A 14104-nucleotide genomic window follows, 5' to 3' on the forward strand; every position below is an offset into this window, starting at 1 on the left:
TGGGAATATTGGTCTCATGGAGGATGCCTCTGAATATTTAATTGTACTTCTGTGAGTTTATTTCTAAATTTAATTCTGAAATATATTATTTTTAAAGTCCATCCAGGAAAGGCAACTAAAGCAGGAGTAAATCAGCTAATAGGATCTTAATTCTCATTACTGTGCAATTGAGTCATATTCAGTAATCTAAGATATTCTAAAAGAGTCTTTAGGAAGGACCGGCTCTGAATAAACAATGCATGAATTGATTGTAGCAACAAGAATATCTGCAATACTGTATATCTTCTGGTCTCCATGTTAATTTTCTGCTGTCAGTGACTAACTATATGCGCTGAGTAGAAAAATGTCCAGAATGTATGTGATAAAGCATCACTTTACCTCATTTCTGTGCTTCTCTTTTGATTTGAAAAGAAATCAAAATGTGCATTAATGTATCTTTGATCCTTTAAAAAACAAAACATCTCCAAGTTGCTGATAAAATGTATCCAGCATTTACAGGATAAAGTACACTGTGATACACTGTAGGACTTTGACATATTTACAGTATGTGTCATAAGAATTCTAAATAAATTTCATTCAGTAGTTCTAAAGAAGGTGCTGAAATCTAAAATGTAAATGTGAATTTCATAACTATGCAGGTCTATACATATATTCTCTAACTTGTTGGCAATCTTCTTGGAGCAACCTAGACAAAATGCAGGTTACATGCATAAAGAATAACAGTGATTCACCCTAATGCCAGTAACTTTGGAGATACACCCTTTATTAAATGCTGCTCCAAGGAATTTAACTGAAGTAGAACTTGGCTCTGATGATCTTGATAACACAAGAGAACACTGCCATCATAATGTCCCACTACAAAAGAAAACAAAAGAAAACAAAACAGATGAACCAAACAATCTTTGCGTCATCCAAAATTTGTGAAGCCAATTTTTCTCGGGATGGTAAAATCAGTAAAAGGACTATTTCATTGAAAAAGAAATTTAAGTTGAAAGCGTACACTGCTCCAAAAATTAATGATCTAAAATTGTAAACCATGTTTCAATCAGAATATCAAGAAATGAAGGATATGGTAAGAGGAGATTATTTTGACTTTCCAAGGGACACCTGGTAATTTAATACAGGATGAATTATAAATTATGAATATCTGGAAAATTAATAATAAATTAGAGATTGATCTACATAGTCCTACTTACTCTGTCTCAAATTTCTTATTTTAATTCAAGTAAGCAATACTTTCTGGATTTATTACTGTACAACTTAAATACAGTAGTGGCAAAGATCAAAACATAGGTTTTAAGTGTGACAGATAAATTCTTTTAAAGAATAAAACTTCTGCTCTTGCAAGATTTTGTTTGATTGGATTAAAATGATTAAAATGAATTGATATGATTGTCTTAATTTCAACAATAATTTGTTTTCCAATTTTCTTGCTATAGTAAAGATAATGATCAGAAAATACATCTCTTTGAAACAAATTTTGTCCACTTACTCCATCTAGTTGGTGGTGATTTTGTAGGCAACAGAATATTGATTTGCAAGATAGTCTCTGGATTAATGAATCTAACCTGCATAGAACATTATAAGATACTTGAACCAAAATTCAGTTTTGATTGCTATTATGGCATATTTGTCAAAATGGGCAAATTGAGATGAGTTTCCTTATTATTAAAGCAGGGAATGTTGCATGTTCATAGAAACAACTAAGGCTGTAATGTAGTCTATGCCTCTTCTGTTGTACTAAAAAGTGTTGCATGAAAATCTTGCTTGACCAAAATTAGGGTAGGCAGGAAGACTCAAATTTGTGGTTCCATTTCCTGATGTCTCTAGATTGTGTCTTCAAATGTAAGAAAAGTAAATGGTAAAGAAGATGAATTAACAAAGGAATGGAAAATAAGTATGGTACGTTGCACATTTGTAAAACTAAAAGAAAAAAGATAGTCATTGACAGTTTATTTAGTGACCATTCAAAGTTACAGTGGCAGTGAAAAAAAGGACTTATGACTGTTTTTCACATTTATGATTGTTGCAGTATCTCCATGGTCACATGATCAAAATTCAAGCTCTTAGCAACTGACCTGTGTTTATGACAGTTGTATTGTCCTGTCATGTGATTACTGTTTGTGACTTTCTGATAAGCAAAATCAATAGGGGAACTGAGATTCACTTAACTGCAGCGATTCACTTAACAACGAGTCTACGGAGAGGGGCAGCATATAAATCCAATAAATATAATCTAAATATAATCTAACTTTGGCAGGTTGTAAAATGGGGTAAAACTCGTTTTAAAACTGTCTCACTTACCAACAGAAATTTTGGCCTCAATTGTCGTAAGTTGAGGACTATCTGCAGATGTAAATGCAGGTGGTCTGACATTGCTATGCAGATTATTATTAATATTATTATTATTATAGTATTTATTATTATTGTTATTATTGTTATTATTGTTATTATTATTATTATTATTATTATTATTATTATTATTAATTGGATTTGTATGCTGCCCCTCTCTGGAGACTCAGGGCGGCTAACAGCAATAATAAGACAGTGTACAGTAATAATCCAATACTAAAAATGATTAAAAACCCATTAATATAAAAAAACCCCAAACATACATACAGACATACCATTCATAAAATTGTAAAGGCCTAGGGGAAAGAGCATCTCAATTCCCCCATGCCTGGCAGCAGAGGTGGGTTTTAAGTAGCTTACGAAAGGCAAGGAGGGTGGGGGTAATTCTAATCTCTGGGGGGAGTTGGTTCCAGAGGGCCGGGGCCACAACAGAGAAGGCTCTTCCCCTGGGTCCCGCCAAGCGGCATTGTTTAGTTGACGGGACCCGGAGAAGACCCACTCTGTGGGACCTAACTGGTCGCTGGGATTCGTGCAGCAGAAGGCGGTCCCTGAGATAATCTGGTGATGCCATGTGGTTTGCTGATAACCTGAATGATTTCCCCCCAAGTATTCAAGACATTGTATCCATTGCAGTGAGTAGCATGGATTAGAAAATTAAATTAATTGACAGGGAAATAAAGTATTTTGCAAGTTATACATAAATGATGAAAAAGCAAGTAAATGAATTGGTGTATGCTGGAAGAATGTTTTTTTTAATAAAAAAAATATACTTTATTTATAAATATAATGAAAAGGGAAAAGGAAATAAGGGAAGGAAAGGCGAGAAAGGAGATCTGGGGTAGGGCGGAAGAGAGAAAAGGGAGACAGAAAAATGGAAAAAGAAATTTCAAGATGTGCAAATGCTGATAGAGTGGTACTCTGTTGTAAGGAATGAATATTTATTGAAAGAAGTGAAAATGGCTATGTGCTCCACTTTGTTAAATGGAAACGAGAGCTAGGCATATCAGGAGAAACATAAAGGCAAATAGAATGCAATGGAAATGGTTTTTTTTAAAAAAACCGTGTGTCTTTGAAAAAGAAGAAGTAGGTTCAAGAATTTATTGGTGTTAAATGACTGTGGATTGAAAAAGAAAAGAGGTCACCAGGAGAGGAAAGGCTGAAAAAGTTATGATGATGATGAGCTCCACCCCTTCCAAAAATGAGAAGTGACAATTTTAAAAGCTAAAAAAGCAGTATATGAAGTAGCATAAAGTTATAGCACAAGCAAGGATGATTTGCAAGGTTGAAATTGTATGAATGGTGATGGTGTCATCATTTTAGCCGGGTTTCCTTTAATTTTTCTTTTCTTCTAACTTTAATATTTTAACTGCTTTGTGACTTTTCCTGCATTTTGTGTAATTTTGGTTACCCTACAACGTGTATCTATGTATTTATGAAATCTCTTGAAATCAGTTTTAAAAACTGCTTCTCTTTACTATACTTTCATGCTTTTAATTTATGGCAGAAGTTCTCATTTTAGTTGCATGGCATGCAAGTTACCATAAAGGAAGGTTTTTCAAAGGTAAAATCTACTTAACAATTAAAATAATTAATTTTCACTCATTTGTTTGAACCTTTCTCAAGTAGGCCTCCCCTCTTCCACCTCCATTTCTTTACAGTTGGGTTGCTAGGTTCATCCTGTTTGGATAGTTTTATTTAGATCCAGAAAAGTAGGCTCTCAAGCAAACAAATTTATTTTCTGAATCTCTAATATGTCTAAATTACTATTTTAAAAAACTTCCTCCACTTGTAGGAACAGTGGTGGCAGAGATGTACATTTAATCTTTTTTATAAATACGCTTTGCAATGTATTTATAATTTATAGTTTGCTGTGAGGCAAATTATAACTTTCCCCCAACCTTTAATTTCTTAAGTTTTGTGTGCATGTTTTTTTCCCCCCTACAAACTAAATTTTCTAGATTTGGCTTAATTTCACTATCAGCTTTATTTTTAAATGAAAGACCAGAGCATATTCCTATATAACAAAATAGTTTGTTTCATCATAGGTCCAAATGAAATATCTAATACAATATAAATTTGAAAATGTATTGCAGAAAGAAATGTTTCATGGACATGTTTGCTACTGTGAAAATGCCAAATTTTTGGCTTCATATAAAATCTCTAGACCAGTGATGGCAAACTTGCCATATCTGCTGGCATGTGAGTCATTACCCTAGCTCAGTTCCAACGTGCATGTGTGAACCAGCCAGCTGATTTTTGTCTCACACTGAGGCTATTGGAGGGTAATTTTGCCTTCCAGAGAGCCTCTGGGATGGGGAGGACATCTTTACCCTTCCCTACCTCCAGGGAAGTCTTTGGAGCTGGGGAGGGCAAAACATGAGCCTACTGGGCCTACCAGAAGTTGGGAAACAGGCCATTTCTGGCCTCCAAAGGGCCTCTGGGGAATGAGGAAAGCTGTTTTCACCCTCCCCACGCATTGAATTATGGGTGTGGGCACTTGCTCCTGTGCAATAGCACACACACACTCTCTTTTGGCACCCGAGGGGAAAAAAGTTCGCCATCACTGCCCTAGACCGATTACACAGAGTAATGGAGAGGGGCGGCATACAAATCCAAATAATAAATAAATAAAATAATAAATGGTTGCTTTGTTCTCATAAGTTTGCTTTTAAAGCAGAATATTTCCACCATTTTACATTCTAGCCCCATCCATATAAATGCTATTCTTTTAAAAATCCCAATGAAAATTGAATTACTTCATATTATAGATATCTGATGATCCAGATCTACCAAGAGAAATAAAACTGTATTTTTCCTTAACAACATCAGTTATTTTGACATCTGATTCTGAGCAGAAAGTTGTCTCCCAAGAATCCAGAATTATCTATGGAGATTCTCAATCATGGTTGCATCTCCACCCCAGAAGGCAACTGGGCTTTCTTGCTTTTTCTTTTGAAAGCAAGGTTTTGAAATTCAGAATCTAAATCTTTCAGTTTGGTGTAGAATGTCTTTTCACAGCTCTGTTGCCCTGTGCTTGTACTGGGGTTGCCCAATTGTGGATTTCCTTTATATATGCTTCTTTGCCAATGACCAATATATTGGTAATCTGTCTTCCTTCCTCTACATTTTTGATTTTATGAATTGCCCCATGAACTATTTTTTAACAATGCTAATGCTTAAAAGTAAGACATACAATAATTCATTACATTTTGTAAGAAAAGTATTAAGAGAACAGAGCAGGGTTGTAGAATAATGCATTATGCAGAGAGACAGAGTAGTGCAATAGTGCTTTTTGGCTGTCTTTATTTCATACATACTACTAGCTGTACCTTTTTCTTGCTGTTGTTACAATGACATATGTGTATGCATTAGCTTTTCTACATCAAGATTGGAACATGTTTCCATACCCAATTTGTAACCTAATAAACCACCATTCACTTTTAGCTAGTAGCATTATTGATTGCTGAAATATTTATACTGCTGTAGTCTTAGTCACGACATAATATTATAATCACATAAAGCTTCCTTGTTATTTTGGAGTCTTTATTTTCTTTGCTCTGTATCACTATTTTTAAAAACATTTTTCTTTTTGCATCTGCTTTAGAAATATAGCTATAAACTGCACTATTTTGAATATTTCACATAGTATATATGCATGCACTCACATATGCCTCAAATATCTACAATGTAATTTGGGTGAACAAACAGAATTTACAGTATAATACAATACCAGTAAGACTGGTTCTCAAACTTTGTGATACTGTGTGACCCTTTAAAATTTTAGTTGCAGTTTACTTTGTTCACTTTCACAAATTCAGGAACCTTAAGGGCAGCCAATAAACACAAAATTGTCAATTGTGTTTGGTGCATTAGGCCATATCCTGCTTTCTTCATGAGAGTAGACTTTGAACAACTATAAGTAAGTAAAGTAAGCAATAGCTCACCTGCCAGTCACCTGTGATTTCCAAAATAGCTTCAGGAAAATCTTGTTTCTTACTATTGCCCCATAAACAGTAACGCTTGGCATGGTAACAATACATAAACAAGACAAGTTGATAGAGTGAAAATCCAGTAATACGTTCTCAGCCAGACTGTGACTTGCTTATTGTATTTATATAATCATTTGTCAGATAAATAGACTAAAAGGTTAATCATAAATTGCCCTGATACTACTCTCTAGAGAAATATTCTGTTTTATCTTGAATGTTGGGGAAATTCTCAACAAGACTGCTTTTCAATCAATGAAGGAAAATAGTCAAATTAATTTCTACCCATTACTTTACTGAAACTAGATATAAATGCATTCTCTTCTTGACAAACAGTGTGCAAATACACATATGTCATTAAGTTGCCATAAGAGATTACTGAATTTAGCTAGTGGATTTCTATACAACAACTCATTTGGAAATTGTTCAGTACAATATAATTCGCACAATACATGCATTGCAACACTCCCTTTCTGCAAATGTTGCAATGGGAGATTCAATTTTTACAGAATTATATTGCTACTTTATGATCAAATAATGTACAAATGTCAGGAACACTTCTTTCAGAGGATTAATATAAATTTTAGTTAGAAAATACAACAGATCCACATTTAATGTTTCACTGCAAACATTATAGTTTTTATAATTTCTCCAAAATTATAAAACGGGGCTGTTTTGGGTCTCTTAAGCCCTCCATGCATCACATTTTTGTCCTTCCAGGCTCCCAGAAGCACTCTGCAGGCCAAAAATGACCACATTTTTTGTGAAAATGTTCCGTGAGGAGCACTGCGGAGTGCTTCTGGGGGCCTAGAAGGGCAAAAACATGACACGTGGAGGGCTTGGGGGGCCAAAAGCTAACCCATTTTTGGCCTGCAAAGTGCTTCTGGGGCCTGGGGACAAGGTTGAAATTTAGCAGGTTCTGACAGGGTCTGGAGAACCTGTAGCAGAAATTTTGAGTAGTCTAGAGAATCGGCAAATGCCACCTCTAGCTGGCGTCAGTGTGGGGATGGGGATGGAGATTTTGTAGTATCCTTCCCCTGAAATGCACACCAAGCCACACCATGCCTACCAAGCCATGCCCACAGAACCAGTAGTAAAAAAAAATGGATTTCACCACTGCCTTGGAGTGATGGGCGGAAAACTGACACAGAGACCAAACCCTAGTTTTTTCTTGTTAGCCTCCTGTAAATTTAGGTGTGTCTTATAGTCTGGTGTACCTTATCGTCTGAAAAATATGGTACATCTCAAGATATGCTTGGAAATGGGATTTTATTTCCATTTAATTCCATGCCTTAGGGGATTGTATTGTGCAAACGCCTTTCATGTTAAGAGTTTCAAGAGCGGGTGTCTATGACATCCTGTTTTATGTATTTGGCAATAAACTGTGAATATACAATAGAAATGTCTGTAGAATAGAAAAATATGAAGCCTTGTTCGCTTAATGTATTTTTAAAAACAAAAATGTCAGTACCGGTTCATAGATATGTTCAATCAAGCTTAACTTTGAGGTTATAATAGATGCTATTAAGTAGAAAATCACTGACTAAATTCAAAACTAAGCAAACCTTTTTGCTCTTGACTAGAAAAAGAAATGTAAAGCTCTTAGTCTGAATTTTCAGCTGTAATAGCAGGATGTACAATGGAATTGTTACCTTGATATTATAGGACTCTGCTTTTCGCTCTTAACATGTGTTTTTTCCAAAAAAGGAATGAAGCATGTAATAGTTCACATATGCAAGGCAATGCATTTGGTGTTGCACTTATTCCCTTCCACAAAATCTAGGCATGTTGTGTAACCAATACAAAAAGGGTTTTTATAGTTTTACGCAGCTGGTCCCCACTGATGTGGAAAGTACTCTTTGATTTATTTCTTATCTCTGTGATGTCCTAGTACTCCATTATTCTGATGTTATTTTACAACAAATGAATAATTTGGAAATTTATACATTTACTTCACTCTTTTCCCCAATACATTAAGGAACATACAGTATATAGTCTTTTTTTCCATCTTTACTGCAAGAATAGAAAGATTCAACAAAGATACAAGGACAGATTCGATTTTTTAAAAATTAAGTGGCGATACCATTAAATTGATCTCATTAATCTAAACCTAATACACTTATGACTGTGCCACCAGGCTTTTAATTAATTTTAGAGGTTGGTATAGATAAAAGAATAATTAAAGCCCATTGTGAGTCATAGAAATTGTGGGTAAGCAAATAGCAGCTTTTAAGACATAAGGGTACTAGAATTGGAAATACTATAGTTACCAATTGTGTCCATTCTTTAAAGTTTCAATAAACAATTGGGTCATTTTATCCTATGTTAAGGAAAATATGTTTGACAAATATTTGTGGCATAAAACAATTTGTCAAGAAGGGATTGTCTTTTAAGACAATAGTGTAGCCAGTGAACATTAACAAACGTGTTATGAGACAAATCAGTGGTAGAAAATATTTTGAACTGCTTTATTTAGAATTTTAACAGGATGTTATGGGTGCTCTCACAAAATGGCTATCATAGGAGCTTGAGGTTACCAAAACACTAATTTCTTGGAGAGAAACTAGTGTGTCTCTAGATCAGGAGTGCCAAACTCGATTTCATCGAGGGCCACATAAGGGTTGTGTTTGATCTTGGGAGCTGGGGTGTATATGACCAAGGTAGGCATGCCTAGCTTGACTTCACTCATGTTGGGGGGCGTCTGTGGTGGGCTAAGACCTCTACCAGCAAAAAAGGGGTCCAGTGTTCCATTTTCAGCAGCAACAGCTTTCTCTTGCCCATTGCCAGCTGTGTGTGGTCCTCCTCAGTTCCATTTTCTCTGGCAGAAGGCAGCAGGAGGCTGTTGCAGCCAAAAATGGAGCCTGGGAGGGCCATAAGTGGTCATCCTGAGCTTGGTTTTCGCTGGCAGTTGCATCATGGACTGGTCCTTTGCTCTTTCAAGGGCCAGACCTAAGAACCTTATGGGCTGGATCTGGTCCCTGGGTTTTGGAATTTGATACCCCTGCTGTAGATCTGCTCTTAAGATACCCTGTTAGTATATCTTTTCAAAGAAATCATTATGCTATAGACCCCCCCTTTTTTCTTTCTAAGAATGCCAATTATGCTAAGAGCTAACAAATACCTTACTAATGAATTAGCAAGCTAGTTTCCCAATTTATTAAAAGTAAAATTGAATTTTAGCATGCCAAAAGAGGTCCTATGGATGTATTGGAATCAGCCTTACCTTCATAAAATCCATGATGTTTCATGGATTTCATGTAATGAAGGCAATTCTGATTCGTGAACTTTTCCTTATAAATTAAGGTTAATTTTTAAATTACAGAACATTCTTTGTTAATCTATTTAGCAGTGGAATAGTATGTCATTTAAAGATTGCTATAAGTATAAAAATTAATGTATTCTGAGATATTTCTCATCTTAGTGCATTCACTCAATGACCCAAACACAAGCCTTCTATTGCATTTTGGTTCAACTCAGAGGGAAGCTGTCACCCTAACCCTTAAAAGATTGCAAAAGTTCCTGTTTTCAAAGAGAAATGACAAAAACTCAATAACAGTTGTCTATGTAATCTCTTTGCTAGTATCCACCCTATTTCCCCCAAAATAAGAAATCCCCTGATAATAAGCCCAATCGGGCTTTTGAGTGCATGGCAACAAGGCCAATTTCAGGATTCAAAAATATATAAAACAGGGTATTATTTTCAGAGAAACACAGTATTTTCAGAAATACAAACAGTTTCATTTGAGATAAGATTCTAAAAGAAAGAAGCTTTAGATTCTTACATTTTGCGCTCCAGTTGACCTAAATCTCTATAAAGAAAAGCTAGGGAAATGTATAAAGCAAACTCATTTAACATAGCATATTCATTAGCAGCTGTATTTTTCATTAAGGAAACAAAGTATTTTATCTTAGTAAATAAAGTCAGTCAATAGATACTTAAAAATGGAAAATAGACACACTACATAGACTTATTGTAATGGATTACAACACATTCCTAACATAATAACATATTAAATGTTACTGTGTTAGGATTATTCTGCACTTTTGGCAAGACTGATGCTGTTTGTGACAAACAATAAGAATTCTGGGAATATCTGAGTTAACTTCTGTGTCTTTTTTTAATCTTGTGAGTAAAGAAAAACAACTCATTACTTAGATATATGAATAGAAGCATAAAATATCTGCTCTGAACCTAGGTAGCAGGATCTAGGTAAATACAGTAGATCTTGGATATTTACCAAGGTTATTCTACTCTACTCTATTCTACTTCTACTCTACTCCTATTCTACTCTTATACTTACACCTACCCTATTCTGTATTTGGATGGAAAAATTGGACATTATATGTTTCTGTTGTAGTCTATAGTAGTTTCTTGAAGATCCACAGTAACCGAATTTAAACATGCCTGGGATAAACATATATCCATTGTAAGATAAAATACAGGAAATAGTAAAAGGGCAGACTAGATGGACCATGGGGTCTTTTTCTGCCGTCAGTCTTCTATGTTTCTATGTTTCTATCCTAAATAATCTGAGAGTAATAGTGATCCCCTTGTTGGTTGTTGCCTGAGTTTATAAAGCATGTCATTTTTATTTTAATGTTGTTTGCTAACAATGCAACAGTAGAACCATCTGTCAGTAAACACAGAGGTGTAATAAGAATAAATTAATTCCACTCCACATGCAAAATACATTGTTAAATGACCCCCTAGAGAACAATGCCAGAACCACTAAAACTCATATTTATTCAGGTGAAGAATAGGATAACATATTTGGAACCCCGGAGGGTAGAAATTGAAGTGTATATTAACTGCCCAATTAGTTCCTTATATTATAAACCAAAGCAATCTTATGCAGACTTCAACATTGACATTCTCATGGTTAAAATTTGCATCAGCTCACTTTCAAGATAACACTTCAATCTATACCACTTTACCTCATTTTTTTGTAAGTGAACTGAGCTGGTAGTACCTGAAATGCTAGCTAAAGTTTCTTGCTGCATTATGGGATTTTTTTTAAAAAAAAGAACATTTGCTAACATTTCTCAATTTTAGAACACATATTGTATTTAAAATTAGGTTCAGAGCAGATGCTCCCTAAGTCTAGTTTGTAGAAACTGCCTGAACAGATCCCTAAGATTTCTTGGGTTTTCATAAGTGGTTTGCCATTGTCTTCTTGAGAGAAAGTGAATAATCTCAGGTTACTCAGCTGGCTTTGTACCTAAGGAGGGTCTAGAACACATGGTCTGCCAATTTCTATTCTAATACATGAACACTATACCAAAGTGACTTTCAATAAAATTCTAGGTTTAGGTTTAGGTTTATTGGATTTATATGCCGCCCCTCTCCGCAAACTCGGGGCGGCTCACAACAATAATAAAAAACAGTACAGTACATAATACCAAATCCAATGCCCACCCATCTAGTTACAATTTAAATTAATAATCTCATAAAAACAGTATATATAAAAAACAGGCACACAGTCAATCAATCAACAAAACAACATGGGCAAGGGGGAGGTGTTTTAGTTCCCCCATGCCTGACGGCAAAGGTGGGTCTTAAGGAGTATACGAAAGGCAGGGAGGGTGGGGGCAATCCTAATCTCAGGGGGGAGCTGGTTCCAGAGGGTCGGGGCCCCCACAGAGAAGGCTCTTCCCCTGGGTCCCGCCAGACGACATTGTTTAGTCGACGGGACCCAGAGAAGGCCCACTCTGTGGGACCTAACCGGTCGCTGGGATTCGTGCGGCAGGAGGCGGTCCCGAAGATATTCTGGTCCGGTGCCATGAAGGGCTTTATAGGTCATAACCAACACTTTGAATTGTGACCGGAAACTGATCGGCAGCCAATGCAGACTGCGGAGTGTTGGAGTGATATGGACATACTTGGAGAAGCCCATAATTGCTCTCGCAGCTGCATTCTGCACGATTTGAAGTTTCCGAACACTTTTCAAAGGTAGCCCCATGTAGAGAGTGTTACAGTAGTCGAGCCTCGAGGTGATGAGGGCATGAGTGACTGTGAGCAATGACTCCCGGTCCAAATAGGGCCGCAACTGGCGCACCAGGCGAACCTGGGCAAACGCCCCCCTCGCCACAGCTGAAAGGTGTTTTTCTAATGTGAGCTGTGGATCGAGGAGGACGCCCAAGTTGCAGACCCTCTCTGAGGGGGTCAATAATTCCCCCCCCCCAGGGTAATGGATGGACAGATAGAATTGTCCTTGGGAGGCAAAACCCACAGCCACTCCGTCTTGTCTGGGTTGAGTTTGAGTTTGTTGACACCCATCCAGGCCCCAACAGCCTCCAGGCACTGGCACATCACTTCCACTGCTTCGTTGACTGGACATGGGGTGGAGATGTACAACTGGGTATCATCGGCATATTGATGATACCTCACCCCATGCCCTTGGATGATCTCACCCAGCGGTTTCATGTAGATATTAAATAGCAGGGGGGAGAGGACCGACCCCTGAGGCACCCCACAAGGGAGAAACCTCGGGGTCGACCTCTGACCCCCCACTAACACCGACTGCGACCGACCGGAGAGGTAGGAGGAGAACCACTGAAGGACAGTGCCTCCCACTCCCAACCCCTCCAGCCGGCGCAGAAGGATACCATGGTCGATGGTATCGAAAGCCGCTGAGAGGTCAAGGAGCACCAGGACAGAGGACAAGCCCCTGTCCCGGGCCCGCCAGAGATCATCCATCAACGCGACCAAAGCAGTTTCCGTGCTGTAGCTGGGCCTGAATCCAGACTGCTGAGGACCTAGATAATCGGCTTCATCCAAGGACCGCTGGAGTTGAAGTGCCACCACCTTCTCGACAACCTTCCCCATGAAGGGAAGGTTGGAGACTGGACGGTAGTTATTAAGCACGGCTGGGTCCAGGGAAGCCTTCTTGAGGAGGGGGCGCACAACCTCCTCCTTATAAAGGGGCGGAAAGGACCCCCTCCCCAAGGAGGCATTGACAATCTCCTGGACCCAGCTCCGTGTCACCCCTCGACTGGCCGAAACTAGCCAAGAGGGACATGGATCCAGTAAACAGGTGGCGGAACTCACAGCTCCAATGGCCTTGTCCACTTCATCAGGTGTCACCAAGTCAAACTGCTCCCAGACAGATGGACAAAGACGTTTAGCCCCAGTCACCTCGACTGACTCATTGTCAGTCGACTCTGTTTCACAATTGGAGTCGAGGTCCGCTCGGATCCGGATGATTTTATCAGCGAAAAACGTGTTAAAATCCTCGGCACTACTCTGCAAGGGCTCCCCAACTCCCCTCTGATTAAGAAGGGAGCGGGTTACCCTAAACAGAGCGGCCGGGCGGGATTCCGCTGATGCAATCAAGGCGGCATGATACGCGCATCTTGCCGCCTTGAGCGCCACTTTGTAAGTCTTAATATGAGCTCTTACAAGTGTTCGATCGGATTCGGACTTACTCTTCCTCCATCGCTTCTCCAGATGTCTCTTCTGGCGCTTCAACACCCGGAGCTCCTCGTTGAACCATGGAGCTCTACGAGGTCTAGTGCCACGGAGAGGTCGCAACGGCGCAATCCAGTCAGGCCTCAGCAAGAGACTCTGCCGAAGTGTGGACAAGTGTATCTGGAATAACCCCAAGCGCCATCTGGAAGCCTTCTGGATCCATCTGGCGTCTGGGGCGGAACCTCCTAATTGGTTCCGCCTCCCTGCGGGGAAGGATTGGAGCCAGGAAGTTAAGCCACAGTACGAAATGATCTGACCACGACAAAGGCAACACTTCTAAGCCCCTTAATCTCAGATC

The 14104-nt window shown here is 38.3% G+C and overlaps 1 protein-coding gene and 1 long non-coding RNA gene across 3 annotated transcripts in view; one reads left to right on the forward strand and one right to left on the reverse strand.

Moving 5' to 3' along the window:
- Positions 1-14104, forward strand: part of RASSF5 (Ras association domain family member 5) — a 103738-nt gene that overhangs the window by 69508 nt on the left and 20126 nt on the right. The gene's annotated exons all lie outside the window — the stretch shown is intronic.
- On the reverse strand, positions 761-6404 carry LOC139164009 (uncharacterized). The gene is made up of 3 exons (XR_011558555.1): positions 6297-6404; positions 1493-1568; positions 761-855 (listed from the first exon to the last, which is right to left on the reverse strand). It is a non-coding gene; the product is annotated as an uncharacterized lncRNA (long non-coding RNA).

The sequence above is a fragment of the Erythrolamprus reginae genome, chromosome 3, assembly GCF_031021105.1.
Source record: "Erythrolamprus reginae isolate rEryReg1 chromosome 3, rEryReg1.hap1, whole genome shotgun sequence".
NCBI classification, from domain to species: Eukaryota; Metazoa; Chordata; class Lepidosauria; order Squamata; family Dipsadidae; genus Erythrolamprus; species Erythrolamprus reginae.